This window comes from Mesoplodon mirus, assembly GCF_964341445.2.
Source record: "Mesoplodon mirus genome assembly, chromosome: 2".
NCBI classification, from domain to species: domain Eukaryota; kingdom Metazoa; phylum Chordata; class Mammalia; order Artiodactyla; family Ziphiidae; genus Mesoplodon; species Mesoplodon mirus.
Genome location: NC_138977.1, coordinates 165,077,980 through 165,093,004, shown reverse-complemented (window position 1 = coordinate 165,093,004; position 15,025 = coordinate 165,077,980).

The following is a 15,025-nucleotide window of genomic DNA, read 5'->3' as shown; positions in this document are numbered from 1 at the left end:
CTTCTACATGGGTACCTCTACCCCTAACAGGCACTAACATCACTGATGTATTGATTACCTGGAAATCCTGGCATCTCAACAGGAATGCTTCTCTTTTTCCTGCCCTCAGTATAGTATAATGCACGGGTACAAAATCTCTGGAATCTACTGGCCCAGGTTCAAATTCCACCTTTTTCTTTTAATGCCTTGGCATGCTACTTGAAGTCACACGTAAACTCACTCAGGCTGAGCCTTTTTCTAAGGATAATAATAATAACTGTCTCAGAGGTTTTCACAAGGATTAACTAGGATGTGAAGCACACACCTAGGCACACACTAAGCATACAACAAATGTTAGTTATTATTGTTATTATCACTTCCACCTATACCTTTATGCCATCAGTATCTTGTCTTTCAGCTCTTTTCTCTTTTTTCTCTTTCTATTTTTCTCCTTTTATAGAAGTAGCCAGAAGCATGTTACATTTGCCAAAGTGCTGATAATAACAAAACCAAAAAAAACTTGTTGGCTAACATACTCTCTTAAGAGGTGATATGATTAGCCAGTGTTCCCTCCCTGCCATGCCCCACCTGAACCCGGACCTGGACCACAGGATAACAAGTTGAGAGTTTAAAACAAGGGGTCTGAGTATCCTTTTTTTTTTTCTCTGTTTAAATACAGTGATGTAGAAAGAAAAGTCCTAAGGCGAGGCTAAAGTTTAGAAAAGAAAAACACAGATGGTTTATTAGAAATGGCTTTTCCATTCACAATCTGTGTGACCTTGGGCCTGTTACATTTCACCACTGCAAACCTGTGTTCCCTACCCTGTAAAAAGAAGAGCTTGGCCCTTGAGACCTAACTTCCCACACTGACTTTTGACAATTCTTATCTGACAACAGCACTGGAATTAGCCAGAGCCTCCTGTGCAGGAATCAAGGACACATTGTGCTGATGGCTGAAGCAGGCTAAGCTCATGCGTTTGACCAGCAGAGGAAAATGTTGCCTCCACGAGATAAGGCTGAAAATCATGGATGAGAAAGGCAGCAGAAATGGAAACTCATGCCAAACTCTTTAGTTCTGTATACTGGATTTTTCAACCATCTTCCATGTATATTGTTAATATGGATTTCACAAGCAAGGCCATGGTTAGGTAGCATGGTCATTATCTACATTTATGAAAGACGCTTAAGTTCAGGTTCTCCCCCAAGATGAGAGAACAAGAATGAACACCAGATGTAGCATTGTAAACAAGTTTAAAAGATTTCTGGTCTATAGTCCTAGATTTATGTCTATTGTTTTTCTGCTACTTGACCTTGGAACATGACCAATAAGAAATTCTCTACTCTGAACCTTATAGTTTCTTGACCTGTAAAAGGGAAATAATAATACTAATAATGATTTAAATGTCAGAGAGTGGTTTGCAAGGCCCACATCATATCATGCATATGATTTTACTTTACAAACTCTAAAATTTGTGTGTAGCAAGTTGTGTTGAGTTGTCCTGACACGTGGATCACATCCTAGCCACTCTCCCATGCATGATCACTCAGAGATGGGCAAAATAATCAACATAATCTGTATGGTAGATACACATTCTTGAGGCTATTCCTTCATCTGTCCTTTCCTGTGTGTCACAACACCTACTCACATACTGCCTTCACTCTTCTTCCCAAAGGTATGTCCATTTCTTAAAAGTTGTCATAATCTTCAACCTCACCAAGGACCCTTATGGTGATTAGACCCTCACAATTCAGCCACTGGTCCCTGCTCTGGGCTCATAAATGTCTGGTCTCCTGTCAATCTGGCCAGTTGGGCAATGTAACACCACCTATCTTGTCTATCTTGTCTTTGTCAGGTCACAAGTGGGAAACAGAACACAGAATTTGGGAGGATTAATTTGAAATCCAAGCCCTGCTACTAATAATCCAGGTGATTTAGAGGAAATCATTGAATCCACTAGAAGCAAATTTTCCTTGTCTACAAAGTTAAGAAAATAATCCCTGTCCTTCAACCCCATAGATTTCTGAACATCTAGAGAGGAGAAGTTGTAAAAGTGTCTTACTACCCATATAATGCTGGCCAGATAGTCCTTGATCTTTTTTTATTTAAATATTATAATTTTATTTAATTTTTTAATTAAAGTCATATGAAAACTTCCATCTGAAAATAATCTCTGACTCCATGAACTTTCACAGTACTTTTTTAAGACAAATGAAAGACAGGTTTTCTGGTTACCTAATGAAAGCCAGGTGATGTATTAAATTTATTTGCATTGCTTATCTCCTTTTATTCCTGCAACAACCCTCCAAGGAGAATATTACCCTCCCCTAAGAGAAGGTAAGGAATTATCTCCGGTTTCTGGCCAGGTGGTTGTATGTACAATCATGCCAGTGACAGACATAAGAGGAAGGGGAGAGGTAGGCTCTGAGCAGATCCTTTGGGAGGTACTTGCTGGCACATGTGAGTGACATTGTCTAGGAAGAAGCAGAACTTCAGGTCTGTACCCAGAAGGGGTCTTGGCTGTGCTTGGACACTTGTGGATCTTCCATGAGGAGACAATTGAGGTTGATTGTGTAAATGTGATCAGCCAGGGAAAATCAATAGACTAATATGTAGAGACCATGATGGAACACTGGGAACTAACATTTTAAAAATGGGCTGAAGAAGAGGGTGAGATGGAGAAGATTAAGGAGCAGCTGGGGAAGCAGGGGGAATATCATGATAATATGCTGTTGCGGAATTCAGAAGAGGAGAGTATTTCAAAGAGGAGGAAATGTTCAACAATGCAATTGTTTAATTTTTGTAAGACAAAGATTGCTGTACCCAATAAATGTGGCTGTTGATTCTTTGTTAACCACAGGGAGCTCATTTTAATGGCATCATATTGGTGAGGGAGGGATATGTCCCTACAGTTTAAGGGATGAGTGGGAATTGAGGAGGATGCAGAGAGAGTGACAGATGACAACTCCATGTGAAAGTGAAGACCCATGAGTGATAACTGGGAGAGAATGATGGCTCCAGGGAGAGGTTCAGACATGTGGAATAGCTGATAAACTAACAGAAAGCTAGCCGTTATTTACCAAGGAATGGTAAATTCATTTATTAACTCAGGAGTTCTTCCATCTTCTTCACTGCTCAGGGATATCTGGAGAAAAGTGGTCTCATCAAGTCCCCAAAGTTGAAGAGAAACAAAGATAAACTATAGAGCATACCCTACACAAGAGATTAACATGAGAAAGGGATTCCACAATCCTGATGATACACATGTACACAAAGAGCACACACTACAACATGCATAAAACTCACACATGTAAACTTATACAACACACATAACATGGACATCATACACAACATACATAAATATGTGACATGCATAAAACTTTCAATGCATATCTAACACTTGCAACACACTACAGACAACATGCATGACAAACATGGGTGCATGCATATATCACACACATTCACACACAAAACACATACACACCATAACACACATGGAACACATATACAAAATACACCATGTGCATATCACATACACACACAACATACTTAAAGCACACAACACACACGTACACAGCACACATAATCACTCACCACATGTACATACATATGATACACATGTGCATATACATTATGCATGCACCATCCACAGATACATGCATGCCCATGTACCACATGTATAACACACCCACATAACACACATGCACACACACACACACCCTACAGTAGAGTTGCCTAGCAATGCAAAGCTATACACACCATGTACCCTGTGAACAGCATGGGAGGGAGGAAAGAGAAGCATGTGTGCTGGTCCTCAAAAGGCTATAAGACCAAACATTTAACCAAATAAAGAGGAGAAGGGAAGGCAACCAAGGGAAAAGGACTTGAGAACAAGATGCGGCCACCTCTACTCTCTGCAGATGCAAAGCACTGTGCTCCTGAAAGAAATGAAGCTGTAATCCTCTGACCTCACCCTTGGACGTCCAGCCCCTGAGTCAGAGCCCGGCACAGCTGCTTTCAAGGGTAGAAACCTCCCCCCACCCTTTTTCTTTTGACTGGCCATGAATGAGGGGCCTCTATCTTTGAAACTCTCACAGGTCTGCTTCACAGTTGCTGTTTGAAATACTGAAGGCAGAGACAGGCGATCACAGGGACTACAGGCTCTTAGTTCTGTTGTTAGAAAAGAAAAGCTTGGAGAAAGGGCCAAACCTGCACTAGAAAGGGTGAGGTTTTCCGTCATCAATGGGCACCTTCATTTTACAATGAGATGATTCCCCCCATGACCAGACTCTGAAAAATTTTTTTGGTTTTTCTGACTGACTCTTTTACATAAGAAGAATCCTAGCCAAAGATGAACATTCACTCATTTCTTTTTTGCCTTCAGTGAAAATGGGTGAAGATGGGGGGAGAAAAGTACCCTCCTTTGAAGTTTTTTCTTATCTTCCTCTTTACCTCTGGGGTAGAAAATTCCAGAATATACCTCCAGACCCTCAGCAGTGATATTTGGTCCCATTTCTTACTGCACTCCCTTTCTCTTCCAGGTCTCTTCTGACAGCTCCAAGTTGCCTGCTGGCCTGTCATAGAAGGTTTTGAAGTCGTGCAAAAGGAACTGGCACACACAAAAAAATAAAATTTTTCTCCACTGCTTAAACTAGTCATTGTCTCCAGCAGGGATGTTCATCCCCTCTCACTTTCCTTGTCTTGCTTCTTTTTCTTCTTTTTTTTTTTTTTTTTATTCTGATGTGAGCTCAGTATAGACATCCACCCCTGAAGGCTCCAAGATGCCAAGAAAGATCCCCACTAACAGGCCCTTTTATGCTCCTTCTTAGTTGGAGAGGAGGTTTTGTCACTCTCTAGATGGCTATGGAGCGACTATTCTCACACACATCTGTCTTTGCATTTCTGCAGTCACAACCCAATAATGCACAGTGATAAGGTGTCCCAACTGGCACAAAATTAAAGAGTCAAAATGCCCTCAGCTGTCAACGGCTAGACAGCTAGCTTGGCAACTGTTTTTTTTTTTTTTTAACATCTTTATTAGAGTATAATTGCTTTACAATGGTGTGTCAGTTTCTGCTTTATAACAAAGTGAATCAGTTATACATATACATGTCCCCATATCTCTTCCCTCTTGCATCTCCCTCCCTCCCACCCTCCCTATCCCACCCCTCTAGGTGGTCACAAAGCACCGAGCTGATCTCTCTGTGCTATGTGGCTGCTTCCTACTAGCTATCTATTTTACGTTTGGTAGTGTTTTAAGGTTTGCCTTGATCTCAAATAACTGGCCCAAGTTTCATTCGTTCTTTGAAAATACATTGACTGATCAACATTTCTTCATTTTGCAGTCCCAGTTTAGGTCTATTTTCCAGGCATAATTATTAATAGCACCCATTTCACTCTCAAGAGTGTCTCCATTTGCACAGGAAGTTATGCAGTCATTCTACTGTGACAAGACTCAACTAGGCATTGCAGACACAAAGAGGCAAATGGCAGAGTAGTGCTTTAGAGGAACTCAGTATCTTTTGAAAAATGGGTAATGGACCATTATAATATGACATTCAAACTAAGAAAAATGTGCTCAGAGATTCATGCATCTTTGTGCCACTGGGTCAGTGGCCTCTGTGTCCAGCATAAAGCCTAGAACAAAGAGGTGTGTGACACTCTTTGTTTTCGTGGTTTTTATTTCAACCAGTCACAGCGTTCTGTAGATAGGAGGTTCCACTTAATGATTTACCCTTCCTTCTGTCTCATCTTCTTTCCTGCCTCGTTTCCTCTCCTCCATAATTCTTGAGTGTGCTGGACACATAAGCTTAGGGAGATGGTTGGGGGAATCGGGGACAATCACAAGGGTAACAAACATACATTCCACTCAGAGTCCCTCCTCAACCCCTGCAGCAAAATCACTGGGACTGTTGCTGTGGCCCTTTTCCACCTGTTCTCTGCCTTCCTCTATTAGACGCTGGATCCTCTTTTTGATGGTCTTATTGGTTTCCTGCTGCAGCTGTGAGTGCCAAGGGCCATCCCTTTCTGATTCTCCCAGTTGGCAGCTATTTTTCCTGCTGTTTCTTTTCCTGCAGGCTTGGGTATTGCTAACGTAGGCAGGTCTTACTAACAAGTGATCAAGACCAGTACTGATGGTTTGTCCAAACAAGGTCGAGTTGGTGCTGGGATTTGACCTAATGGCTCCTGTTACCTCCAGCGAAGGCATGATTCCCACCAATGTCACTGACAATGGACTCCCCACTCTGCAGTCACTCATAGGGGAAGTGAAAGGGCAGGCTTTCCCTAACCTCATCCACAACTCCTCTTTTTCTCTGAAAAGAACGACTTCACTCATCATTTTCTTATAAGATTCTCTTCTCTAGCTGCTCTTGTGTATGACTCCCAAAAATGAATGACTCCCAAAAATGAATCATACAAGCTGGAAGTTCCATCTGAGTAAAAATGAGCCTCCATTCTACAAATTTTAAAGGTTCCCAGGCTTATTATATATGTTTGATATTTATAGACTAATTAAAATATCATCACAAATTTAAGAGAGAAGTAAAGGGCAGGGTAGGGTGAGAGGGGCATTTTAGAACATATCAGGTGGTATAAGAGGTTTCTTCATTTCTTTATCCTCAAAGTGTTTGGAATTTTTGACATTTCTGTATTTTTAGCAGCTTCAAATCCTGAAGTTCATGGGTTGAAAAATCCTGAAGTTTATAGGTGAAGCACTGACTTGCCAAGTGACAAGGATATGAAAACAAATGATAAATTGTTAAGTGAACAACAGCAATTCTTTGAGATAAAGGCTGGAGCTGGGGTGAGAGGAGGGGTCTCAGAGGGCACTGAAGACAGTGTCTAAATGAAGAACAGAGGGAAGAAAGAGCACAGGACTTCATTATCTCTCTTAGTTTTTCTGTGGTTGGAGACAACATTGTCTCCTAAGACATCTTGTCTCTTAAGATTGTGGCTTCTTCCAGGAGAAGGACAATGTTTTATTTCTCTGCTGCACTTTCTCCATATTCCACAGCACAGTGTATAGCACACAGTGGGAGGAAATGAGATAATTTAGAAAAGTCCTAGACTAGCAGACTCTTTCCCCCAAAGCTGCAAGTAAATTTTCACATGACCTTGAAGAATCATTTACCTCTCTGTTTCTTCAACTGTGAAATAAGTATGATCAGATAATCACCAAACTGCAAACTAATTTTAAAACTTCATGAGTCTATAACTATCACTGTTGGATCAAGTTAGGAGAGAAACTCTAGGTCTTGATGACTTGTAGGCAGAAGTTGTTTCAAGGGGTAAATTTGGGCTTCAGTTTATCTATCTGTAAATCAGGGACACTAGAATAGATGATCTTTTTCATTCTATTTTACTCTAAAAATGCAAGAAATATCTGAATTAAAATGCTGAGCCTTCATTCTCAAAGATCAAACCCTAAATGGCACTGTATCAGGCCTCAGTATAAGGAGGAGGAATAGAACTTATTCACATATAATTCACCAGCCTGTTGATAAGAAACCTGTATTTTCAATGGGCTCATTTTTATATCAGCCATAAAATCTCAATCCTGTCTCAAACATGATATTTTCCCTTTCAATATAAGAGGCAGCTTATTTTATTGTTACTTGAAACTAAGGGAATCCAATAAGCTGGTTTGGAGCCAAAGAAGATCATAATGACAAAATGATTGATCTTTTTTATGATTCACTGCATTGCTATTCTCAAATTGGAGAAATGAAATATAGAAGATATTCATTTGTACCGCGGACCGGTATTCATCTCTGTAACAGAATATAACACTCCTTTGTATTTATTAAGTACCTGTTACCACTAGAAATACAAAGTAAAATGGTTTCCCTGATAATTTCTGGGCATCGTCAAATACTAGTTGTTACACCCCACTGAAGTGAAAGATCTATATGGGATCTTGAGGCAGAAATATCAGCTCTACTGAATTGTGGGAAATAATAAGTGTTGTATCCAGGATCCATTGGTAGAAGTGTAAGTTAAGTAAACATATACTATTCAACAAGACAAATATATATATATATATGTATGTGTGTGTATATATATATATATATATATATATATATATATATATATATATATGAATAAAAACTGCTCAACAATTAGGTCTGGTGAAAGAGCACTAACCCCAGAGGTCTGGTTCTAGGATGTGGGTATTACATACCATCTTGCTAAATCCTCAAAGCACCCTTCAGAGACATATCTAATTACACCATCACACTGATGAAAGAGCAGAGATTTGATAAAGTCAAGCTCTTTTCTTGGGCCGTTGAGCTAGTGCAGGCATACTTTGTTCTGCTGAGCTTCGTTTTATTACACATATTGTATTTTTCACAAATTAAAGGTTTGTGACAACCCGGCATCAAGCAAGTCTATCAGCATCATTTTTCCAATGACATTTGTTAACTTCTTGACTTTGTGTCCATTTTGGTAATTTTTGCAATATTTCAAACTGTTTCATTATTATTATATTTGTTATGGTGATCTGTGATCAGTGATCTTTGGTGTTACTTATTGTAATTGTTCTGGCTTTTTTCAGCAATTAAGTATTTATAATTAATAATTAACTAATTATTTAAGTTGTTTGGTTTTTTATTTGTTTGTTTGTTTGTTTTGTTTTGTTTTGCAGTACGTGGGCCTCTCACTGTTGTGGCCTCTCCCCCATTGCAGAGCACAGGCTCCGGAAGCGCAGGCTCAGCGGCCATGGCTCACGGGCCTAGCCGCTCCGCAGCATGTGGAATCTTCCCAGACCGGGGCACGAACCCGTGTCCCCTGCATCGGCAGGTGGACTCTCAACCACTGTGCCACCAGGGAAGCCCCAGTATTTTTAATTAATTAAGGTATGTACATCGGTGTTTTTAAGCATAATCCTATTGCAGACTCAATAGACTATAGTATAGTGTAAATATAACCTATATATGCACTGGGAAACAAAAAAAAATTGTGTGACTCGCTTTATTGAAATATTCACTTTATTGCAGTGGTCTGGAACTGAACCCACAGTATCTCTGAGATATGTGTTTGAGTGAAGACTTGAAATGCATTTTGACTGATTCAAAAGCCCATGCTTTTCTCATTACATCACAGTGTCTCTTTACGAAGTAATCATGTTCCATCACCTGATGACCAAAGAAAGGCCAGCTGATAACAGGAATATTCAATAATGAATATTTACTAACTTCTTAATGTCTGCCACCCTTGGTCAATAATAGTCTTGAATGAAGTTGGATTTGGACAGTGTGAGGTCTTCAGGAACACATCCCTCCTGACCCTCCTGAGTATTCTATACCAACCCAATGGAGTAGGTGTAATAATTGAGAATTGTCAAAGGTTTTATAAATCCTGAGAATGAGTAGGATCATCATGGGAGGCTGTCTAGAGGAATAAGAAGGCAGAGGATGGTCAAGTTCCTGTACCATGAGTTGGTCGCTATTCCAAACCTCTACTCAGATGCACTAAGATTCTCTGATTCTCAAATCCCTCCCAGCTACCTACTGAGATGATGCTAGGGAAACTTTCCTGGTTTTCCTACAAGTGGTGATACTTTCCTTGAATCCTCACAGTGAGAGAGGACTCAACACTTCCCCAAAACTGTGCTCATTAAATTTTAATCAATGGCCTGCTGACCTGTTTCATCTTTGTACAGCTCTGATGCCTAGAAATATTTTTCCATACATTCAGCTGAATTTTCTCTTTTATAACTTCCCTTCTTTGACCCTTTTTTTTTCATTTAGAGTCAAGTAGAACAAATTCACACAAACCTTTAAAGTATTTAAGAAAAAGATAAATCTCCCCAAGTGTGTTGTGGTAAAGATGATGAACATGTCACCCAGAAGTTACAAGTTTACTCTTAGTTTTGCTTCTCACTTGTTCTACAAGCACTTGACCATAGGTGAATCCCCAGTCCCTCCACCCCAAACTTCAGATTTCTCCTCTGAAACATTAGTGATTGAATGTGATAAATTTCTAAAGTTTAGCCTAACTTGGATTTTAGTTGACTCTATGATCCTTTAGGAAAAAAACAGTTAGATCTCTACATCCTTCTTCAGCTGGTTTCTCATGATTTCACTGGGGAGTGGAGTTCAGTTCTGGTACTATTTTCCACACAGAATCCAAGGATATTTTCATGAACCCACTCCCATTTTGCTCTCATTGTCTGATCTCAAGGATTCAAGGCAATAAAAACTATCTCCTCTCTTCCCACAAAGACACAGTGTTTCCAGCTGTGCTGAACCCTAAACACGCACCAGCCCCACCATCACTGCCACCTACATCACCATCACCACCATCATCACCAGTCTGGGCCCACAACTTGCACTAATAATTCCAAATATTTTTCTATCAGATTCCCTTTCAAAAATATCAGATTCATATTTTGAAGACTTTCTTATCACACAAAATGTGTATTTTAGGTAATGATACTTAACTTTTTGATTAATATTTATATCAATTAATGGTCCATGTCACTACCCTTCAGGAATTTCATTCTTCTGGAAGGCTATCCATACCTGGAAGTTACTGCAATTCCAACTATAAGCTGAGACAACCATTATGTCCATTGACAATTTTGACATTGATGCTGGCTAATATCTGATTTCTGTAGGACTTTCTGATGAATTTAGTGGCTAACAAACTTTCATGCATCCCTTTACTGATGCTCAGGAGAAAGAGGACCCTACAGGGGCAGCTTCTACTCAAAGCCCACCATGGCCCTTCTTGAGTTCCAAACTTGCAACAACCTTGTCTTACGAAGACTCAGGTTTAAGCCACTAAGGCAAATCACAGATGTGTCTGGGAGAGGGTGGGAGGGGTGTACTATTTGAGGCAATCACTTATCTTTGATAGAGAAAGAGAAGGACAAAACACTCAGTGTAGGTTTTTTTGTTTGTTTGTTTGTTTGTTTTCTGTCAATGGGGTGACTCTTTGATGAGAAATCGGGCAAAGATTGCATTTGTTCTGATTGCCCACAAATGCAGAAAGTGGATTTAACTCCCAGGAAGCACCAAGATTGAGGAGTCTACAGTTGACAGAGGGAACTTGTTTTCCCATGTCCTGTAGTGACCAACTTCTGGAGACAGTCACAAAAGCCTGATTCTCCTTGTTCAAGACTCTGTGAGGTTCCGTTTGGTTTCCCAAAATCCAGATGTCAGAGGCTGAATCCCTCACAGAAATGTGTTCCTTAGAGCTGCAGGCTTCTTATACTCCCTTTTACCTTTCATATTTATTTGAAACAGAATTCAGCTTCCTCTCATAATTGTGATTAATTTTTTTAAAATTTACTTTTCTATTGTGTGATGAAAGAGATTAATTTTTTTTTCTTCCCAACCATTTTATAACTACTGGAATGTTCCTGGGATTTGCTCTGATACATATGTCCCATTTTAACTAATAAATCATCCAAGATTTTGGTGACAGTGAGAAGCCAAGAATTACACTTTGAATTGTACCAAAGCTTCCAAATATTAAATTCCAAATTTAATATTTTAGTCTGACCACCACCCCCTTACTTATTCTGATGACTAATCTTCCTTCCCTTCCCCCTTCCATGTCCAAATGAGCACATGACCCAAGATGGGGTAATGATAGTACTCCACTTCTGGGTAAAAATAATTCATCCATCGAGTAGCCACAAGTCAGGCCAATCACAGTCCTTCCATGGTAGGGAAGGAGCTCTTTCCACTCAAGTGCAGAAGATGTAAGAAACTTCTAAAGTTTTGAGTCCAGCCTTATGGAGAAAGGCAGTCTTCAAGAAGAAAGATTGAAGCCAGATGAAGAAAGAAGCAAAGGTGAAAAGAGAGAGAGCTCTTATTATAGTCTTCTACGCACACAACCTTGCCCTTCCCACCACAGAGGTCAATAAATGGCCTTATTTGTTTCAGCTAATTCAAGTCTGGTTTCTCTCTCTTGCTACTAAAGAGTGTCTTGAGTAGAATAGTTCGTGGATGAGAAGTACTTTTCATATAAACAAAGAGGACAACTGTTGCTGATAGCAGATTGGAAAGTCTACCAGTCTGAATTCCACGTTTTTTCCCTCTCACTATCTGAACCTCTTCAAGCCAATTAACTTCTAGGAACCACATTTTCCTTGAGAGAAAAATATGAATAATCACTTCTCTATATTAATCATGTATTTTTATTGACTATATTTTTGATGCTTTGACATCTTGGGGCCTTGCTGACACTGGAGGGTCCACCCCTCCCAGGATAGTCAATTCCTAGAGATAATAAAGAGCTTGTGTGGGACCATTCCTTTCATATAAGCAAACCGATCAATCCAAAATTCATATTACCCAACTACCTCCTCTATCATGATCTTACACTCCAGGTCACTCTTTCCCTGTCCTAATAACCCCGGATAGCAAAGGTCAGCCTCATGCCCCCAGAGTGCCCTGAAATTATTCAAATTAGCTAATCCTAAACATGCTTGCCCTGCCTTACCCAATCCTTCCCACAGAAAACACAAGAAAAGTTCTTGTCCTCATTTTCTCCTCAGTCTCTCTGCCTCCTGACTGACACTGATGCTGCCCCATGTGGCCTCCCCATCCTAGTTTAGATGCTTCTGAAAAATAGATAGAAGAAGTCTATGGCAACTGGAAGTCACTTTTCTCCTTCACATGCTATATCTTTGAGGATATTACACGTCACTCTCACCCTACCAAAAATCAAGTTCACGCAATGTACGGGAAACACCTCACAGTTCGGGGTCTCTCCAGCTGTGATAGATGCCGAATGAAATCCGCCTTATGTGATGCATAAGACTCAGAAGTTGGTCCTGAACCAGCTTGACTCCAGGGAGGTGAACTGTCAAAATCCATGTCCCTGCTGCTGCTGTCTCATGAACATTAGGGTCCTGGAAGATGAGAAATTCTCACTATGAAAGTCAGATTCCTTTACAAATTAACGGCTCATGGTGAAAATAAGAAACTTTCTGCTACAAGCAGCACCCTTTTGAAAAACCAGGCAGAGTGGCAACCTGAAAGGAAATATTACCTGACTCTATGTAGCCAGCACTTCACAGACTGCTCAGTCTGAAAGCAGCTCAGAATTGCACCACCAACCTGCAAGTGAGGAGACCTGAATACTATCAACCAAACACCTGACACTATGAGACAACTCCGCAACCCTGATCTGTGTCCTGTGTGACCAAGGTTGATTCTGACTGCTTTAATCTTGAGTCATAAGAGTGATTTATGGCGAAAAGATAGATAGAAACTGAAAATCTTCCAGCAGAACAAGTCCCAAGAGATCACAGTTAGAGGAAACTCCTGATGTCATTCAGAACAAGAAAACCAGGACTTTGGAAAATCCTGATAACTGACAAATTTTCACACAGGGAAACTTTGCACACATGAAGTTCATAAATTATTTGAGGAAAAAATTGTTGATATTGAGCCACTTAAGCAATACCTGATGATACCATGCTTGATTGAAAAATAAAATACGGTGCCCCCTGTGGGCAATGCTGTGCTGACTTCACGAAATTGCTACAGCTGGAAGCCCAGAGAGGCTTGCTGCTCAGTGATGGGTGAATCTCCTGAGGTTTCGAGTTCATGTTCAGTTTGGGTAATGGCTTAGCTGCTTTCATGCTTTCAGAAGCTTAACTGAGTCTGCGGGAGGAAAAGAGGTTTGGTAAAAGGGAACTGCTTTGAGCACCTGACTGCAAATGCACAGATCAGAAACCCAAGAAGAACAGCTGTGGAGGCATGATTTTAGCTCAGGGTTGGCAAGCGGGGGGTGGCAGGAGGACCAGTCCTTAATAGCAGCAAGTGACAATGGGAAAGAAAAGGTATCTGCTCTCTTGTTTATTATTCTAAGGTCTTGAGTCAAATTAAAAAGATGAAGGTTATATATGTTGTTTCCTTTGATCCACTCCACATAATCAGCACAGTGCTTAGCTGATTTCTCTAGAACAGCATTGACTTATAGTGCTGTATCATTCATCCCCTCAACGAGCATATGTTTAAGACTCACCCTATGCCATGCAGTATTCTAGGAGCTGGCCTTAGAGCCAGACTGTTCAGGCTCAAATCCTGGCTTCATCACTTATTTCCTGACTATGTTTGTGGATAGTGATATTTCTCATTACCTTGGGCAGGATGTTTAACCTCCGAGAATGTCAGGTCCTCATCAGTAAAACAGAGATAATAATTGTACCTACTTACTGGGGTTATTGAGAGGATTAAATGAGTTAATATGTGTAAAGTGCTTAGAATAGTGCCAGGCATGTAATCAGGGCTACATTAGTGGGGAAAACAGATCCTGATTAAATAATCACCAAGAAAATGAATAATTATATAACCTGTGATTTATATTATGAAAGAAACACATGTAGGTCTACGAGACTTGGATTAGTCTGCAAGAGGAAGAAACAAAGAAGGCTACTCAAAAGTGATAATTGTGGAAGTGAGAAATTAAGTTGAGTGAGAGTTTAGTGAAAAGAAAACAAAGATTTGTGAGGGTATTCCAAACTGTTCCACAATGATGTACCTTCTATTAGGTCAGTGGTTGGCAAACTTTTTTTCTGTAAAGTTCTAGATCATATGACTGTGAAGTCTCTGTTGTTGCTGGAAAGCAGCTGCTCAGCACAGTTCTTTTTACCAGCAAACACCCTCCCCTTGAATCTTAGGCACCTGGACTAATTCTCACCAATAAAATGCAAACAGGAGTGATATATGTCACTTCCAGGACAAGGATCTGGAGACGTGTTATGCCTTCCCCACATTTTTTCTCTATCTTCCAATTATGTGGTGAAGAGCATGGTGAAGCCACAAGATGGGAGGAACCCAGTGCTTCTAGTCACTACACAGGAAGCTACACATTGGCCTAGGATAGCCACACTAGATTCATCTGTGAGTCAGAAGTAAACTTTATCATGTTCAATCACTATAACATGTTTTGTTGTTGTTGTTATAGCAGCTAGTATTACCTTAACGAATACATCTTCTACTGGAATTTGAAATCCAGGCTAAAATTCGAGGCAGATTTTCTGCCCATTTTTTGATTGGGTTGTTTGTTTGTTTGTTTGTTTTG